This window comes from Centruroides sculpturatus, unplaced genomic scaffold (assembly GCF_000671375.1).
Source record: "Centruroides sculpturatus isolate CEXI.00-Female unplaced genomic scaffold, Cexi_2.0 scaffold909, whole genome shotgun sequence".
NCBI lineage: Eukaryota > Metazoa > Arthropoda > Arachnida > Scorpiones > Buthidae > Centruroides > Centruroides sculpturatus.
In genome coordinates this window covers 80,350-86,558 of record NW_019385113.1, presented here as the reverse complement: position 1 = coordinate 86,558, position 6,209 = coordinate 80,350, and positions in this window count along the sequence as shown.

Sequence of the window (6,209 nt, the reverse complement as noted above, 5' to 3'; positions counted from 1 at the left end):
CCTCCAAATTTTCCAGAAAGGAATGATAATCTCAATGAAATCGCTAATTGATCTTTTTCAAGATATGAAATCGACTTTTGATATAAAATACATCTGCACTCACAAGTTAAATCAAGATTGTCTGGTAAACTTTTTTTTTCGAATTAGAAGCCGGGGTCCTAATGAACATCCAAGCCCATTAAATGCTATTTATAGGATTAGATTGATTATTTTAGGTAAGAATCCTGGTATTTTAGAGTCAAAAGTAAATAATACAGATCGAAGACAAGAGGAATATATTATACCCAAAGTTTTAGAGAAAGCACAGGTAGAAGTATCGAGTGAAAATACAGACCAATATACTAAATGTAAAACTACTTTTTCTTCAAATAAAGTTTACATTTAGTAGTAATTTAATAATTAATTAAAAAATGATTTAACATTTTATCGTATTTTGTTATTTGAAAGATCTGTCATGTTGAAGTAGAGAGCTTGCTGTGACGTCACATAGATCCAAGGTCACGCTAACAAATATACGGGATCTGGCTATCCTTGTAGTTTAAAGTGCTTGGGGCGGTCCTGTATGTTTTTTAAATTAACAGTAATGTTCGTCACTGAACCGAGATTAATTTCCGCCGCGGGTGTACTTTCTCAACTGCTGCACCCCAAGTACCACAACCGTATGTAAGTACAGGTATAAAGGTACTATCGTATATTACGCTCATGGCCATGCCACCAAGGACCCATGACGATCTGGCCACTTTGGCAAACTCATGCATAATGAATCCTGTGTGCTCGGTGATGCGCCGAATATGTTTGTTCCATAACAATCGATGGTCGAGTATGATTCCAAGATAGTTAAGGTCTCTCACTACCGCGATACGTTTGTTATTCATACGGAGAATTCTAAGAGCCGCCGCAAACTAGGGCTTTGCGAGAGCAAACACGCTAGCAAACGTGCGCTAGACAACCGATGACGTCGAAGGCAAGAAGACATGGGCGGAGCGCCCATGTCTTCTTGCCCACGCTGTTTTTCCTTCGCTAGCGCAGCGATACGAGAGTACGCTCGCTGTTCAGATATTTCAACAACTAGAGTATTTACGCTAGCAAAAGAGGACGGGAAAAATGGATGAAAACATAAACATGTCACATATCGAAAAAGAAATTATAGAATTTTATCGATGTACGTAAATTACATGATTAATACATTCAGTATTGAAAAGAAAATAGTATAACCGTTGTATGTAAATAGTAATATACAGTATAAATAGTTTTCGGCTAGTTAAGCCTAGTTAGGCTTAACTAGTAAACATGTTTTTTTCTATGCTGTTTCAAAGTTCGGAACGAAAACTGACTGATTACAAGTATAGGTTATAATAAAATCTTGTTCTATAGCCAATCTACATCTGTGGAATCCACGTCATGTGGACTACGTTACGCGAGCAAACGTTGTGTAGTTTGCGGCTGCTTCGTGCTCGCGTAGCTTACCTAGCAAAAATGGCTCAAAGCATCATGGGAAAAAAGGCGGGGCTTAGGAGCGCGAGCGAGCGTACGCTAGCTCCCGCATCCTATAGTTTGCGGCGGCTCTAACACGTGCGTATACATTACGTTGTCTGGGCTTGTTAAAAACAATTGCCTTGCTCTTTGTAGCTTTGAAACGTAACTTGTTTGTTAATCCATTCATTAATCAATTTTAACGGTTAATTTCTAAGTCCGCACGTAATAGTCCCCCGATAAGGACATAAGCATCGTCAGCATATGCAATTAAGGCGTCCTGGCCAAAGTCCTGACAAAGGAAACGACTGAAGAATACAATCCAAAGTAAAGGACCATAAACGGAACCCTGAGGGCATCCTCGTGTAATTTTCAAGTGAAAATCTAGATGACCAACAGAAAAGGTTGCACTCCTATTGTCCAGATAATCGTTAAAAAGCTAATAGATATTATTAGGACAGTCAAAAGTTCTTAGCTGATAAAGAACCAAAGGACACCAAGCAGAATCAAATGCTTTGCTTATATTTAAGCTCAATCCAAGAACATAAATGTAATTGTCTAAAAGACTCTGAATTTTCCCAACCACCGTTTCTATAGTATTGCAGGTAGACTTTTGATGCCGAAAACCATATTGATAGTCATTAAGTTTGTGTGAAGACTCAAGATGCCATGTGAGACGATTAGTCATTAGTTTTTCCAATATCTTTCCAAGAATTGGTAGGAGAGAAATAGGTCTAATACAGAGCCGTGTGGACATTGGTACGGCCAATGTGGCACCCCCATAGGCGCCGATTCAATAAAAGCGCCAACGAGAAGATTTTGAAATATGTATTCGAAATTAATAACACNATTGGAACTTGTTTTGGGCCGCATGCGGGCCGCGGGTTGGACACCCCTGATCTATAGCATATGTGACAAGAGCCTTTTGCTGTTCCAACATGTAGTATATAGAATTCCAGCGAGTAGGAACATCTCAAATTAATTTGTGTTTCTGCAAACCTAACTTTTCTTGCAAATTTTCCAATTTGATTACAGCTACAGCAGAATGATTAAAATGTGTGACAATATTTCTATTAACTGTGATTATAGTTTTCACATCTTGTTCAGAAAATATGCATTTGTTTAGTGTCAGCTGCAGCGTATGTAAAAAGCATGATAATGCTTCTAAGTTGCAATTCCTAATTCCAGCTACCAGATTTGCTGCAGAATCTCAGTACTAAGAATATCTTATCACTTGTCAACTTATACTGTTCAAGAACAATTTTTAACTGTTCACTGATTCGTGTAGCTGTGTGGGAATCTTCAAAGGAAACAATTTGCAAAATAGATCTTTCCTGCTGAAAATCATTCCTCAACCAGTGGGCTGTTACACTTAAAAAAGGAGAATTGTTTGTAGTTGCTGTCCAAATATCAGCGGTTAAAGAAATATATTTTGTTTCTGTTAAACATAGAAACACTTCAGCTTTTTAAACAATGTCAAAGTTTCCGTGTGTCAACAATTAAGTGTTGAAATTTATTTTAGAAACAAAGGAAGAGATTGTTGATTTTGCAAGGATATTTGATTGTCTCTTGTTTACCTGTCCCGAGGGAGATGGAAATACCAGGTGGAGAAAAATGTGTTTTCTCCCCTCATTATAATTAACTGTATAATTAACTCCAGGATCTCACTATTAATGCAATAAATTATTAACATTAATTGGCCGATAATGCATGGCTGATTAATTGGTAATCGGCATTTTGCTTATCGGTGCATCCTTATTTAAGAGGTTGCATTATTTATTGTCTACTGCCATCACTTGGTTGTGATGAATGCAAAAATATATTAACAGCAAATCCTGAAGATGCTGCACCAGAGAACACATTTACATTCATGAAATCTCATTCATCAAATTGGCAAAGCTTATAGTTTTGCCAATTTGATCAATTGGCAAAACTATAAGCTTTGCCAATTGATGTACTGGGCAGAAAGCAGTGTATGTGAACAATTAACAAACCCAAACATGGATGTTTATTTTTCAGTAATGGATATTATATTAAATCAGTGTTCTGTTACATTGATGATAGGATGCAACAATGCTGGTCACAAGTCCTACTTGACCTCCAGATTTTTGCACTTTTTTGTTACCTGTCTATTGCATTTTTTCATGCAAACGATTAATCAATCATTTATTTTGTCAATATAAAGTAAAAAACATAGAAAAATTTCTCATTTAATGTAAATTTTAATAGCGCAAATAATTATTATTACTGTATTATGTATATAATTTGTTTGTATGTATAATAAATTTTTAAGGTATAATAAATTGACATAATAGCACAATTTAATAAGTGTACTATTATGTTAGTTTTGTCCTTGTAATTTATTTATCCATGAACCCATTTGGGTCTAAAAAAAGCTTTTTCCTCCTCATAATAAAATTCATATAGAAAATTTTGAAATCAGTCATAGTTAATGAAATAGATATTCGGTTTGTCAAAACTACTACTGTGTTTACTAATTTGACAGGATTTAATGTTGGAATATACAACGTACGCATGCTTATGCAACATGCAAAGGTAAAGCTGGGTGTTGGCCTGACGTAACTCTTCTCTCTCCCGGGAAAGCTTTTGGAGATTTTATTATTAATAATTTTTTTGTATATTTAATGTCCTGTCTTTATATTGTAAAAACTCCTTTTTTTCTTTAAATAAAATGAAGTTACAGTTGTTTGTTCTTACACTGACTTTGTTCACATTTCTCAAACAGGTATTTCCACGCACACGCCACCGTCTCACAGTCTTTAAAGTTATTCTCTTCACTCATCACACCAGTAGGCACGACACTGCTTGAGCTACAACATATAGAAGATATATAGCGGTTGAACACGGCTACAGAAGAAACATGGTTCGTAGTTTAGCCTGCACCTACGCCAACCAACTTGCAACACACAGCATTTCCAACACCCAGTCTACTTCTAACAGAGGCCAACAACGCATCGCAGGCTCCAGGTGCACCATAGTTCAGTTCAATTAACGTTTGAACACTTTATACAAGGATATTGCAAACCAGAATGGTACAGGAGATCCGGTACAATTTACAAGCTTCTATGCAGTGCAAAAGATAAAATAGATCTTAGCAGAGCCCCAGGAGTATACTCTATTTCTCTTAGGGATGATAGATTCCACGGGGACTTAATTTATATTGGCTCAACCATACATACAATTCAAAAGGCTTACTCCAGTATTTTTGAGAAGACTGTTATTAAGTATGGTCATTTTTAATATATTTGTTAAATTTTTTCAAATAAAATTTTCTTAATTAATTAATGTTTTGATTTTCCACCAAATTATAATATAGGTGGAAAATATCTTTCATATCTAAAAACATAAAAAGTTTTATTATTACAAAACACATGGAATTTTTATAAAACTTTTAATTTCAACTAATTTTGAATATTCTAATAGAGGACATTCTTTGGATCCTACTAATGTAATACATTTGTTACAAGTTTTTGAGGTTTGTTCTATACTTGTTATTAAATAACCAGATATATTATATAATGAATTCATTTCTGTATTGTTTACAGGCATATTTTCAGCTTCAAAATTTTCTGGTATAACACATTCTTTTGTGGGTTCTGACAGTGTTTACATGTTTAACATTTTTTTTCACGTGATCTTCTATATAGTATATTTTTTAAATTCTGTATGTAAAAGGGGGAGAGTTCGTAGAGGAGAATGGAAAAGATCTAAGGGCACGCAAGTTCTGGTGCCATGTAGTATCATCTTCTTCAGAGTCTTCCACACAGAAGGTGTCCAGTAAGGCATTAGCAGCTTCATATAAATTGTTGGTAACATTGANGAATTTGCTGAAATGAAAGCCAGAAAAGTTCAATTAAAATAAATCTTATTAAAAATCTATTGTAATATATTTATTTTATTATTTTCCCAAACCAAATAAATTAAGGGGCCTAAATGCAAATTCTTGCACAGGGCACAGGAATGGCTAGTTACGGCTCTGGATATAATATTCCAAAGCGTCTCTACCAGGCGCCTTGCCCTATTGTACATTACGAAAAGCCTTATCAAGCTCATTGTACTGTACGTAAAAGGGGGGAGAGTTCGTAGAGGAGAATGGAAGAGATCTAAGGGCACGAAAGTTCTGGTGCCATGTAGTATCATCATCTTCAGAGTCTTCCACACAGAAGGTGTCCAGAAAGCATCAGCAGCTTCATATAAATTGTTGGTAACATTTGTACCAGTACAGAGGTTCGAAAGAATCATGGTCTTTTTTAGTTTCCGGGTACATATTTTCATAAGATACCCCATGGGTTTCCAGAAGCAAGAGTACAGTACTCTTTCCAAGACAGTAATTTAGTTTTTAAAATCCTGTCTTTGTACATACGTTGGTGCTGTAAATACTGGTCACGGCGCTGTTCTCTCACAGATGCAGTACGACAACGTTTGTATTTGCGACATAAATGAATGTTAACTTTAAGTAACGCAGACAGCTCTGCATTCCACCAGGGAACCAGTCTGCGCTTGGGAGTGGTCCTAGGAATAAATTCCTCACAAGCCAAATTAAATTAATTAACAATACCTTTGAAGACAGAGCAAAAATTCGTGAAAAGAAGCAGGCCGATCTCGTAAACAACATGGTTCTTGAACTAGAACCAAATCAAAGTTATAAATTTCATTAGGTAACAAAGAACAGGCAGCACTACTTCGTTGAAAATTGATTTGCATTATATGAATAC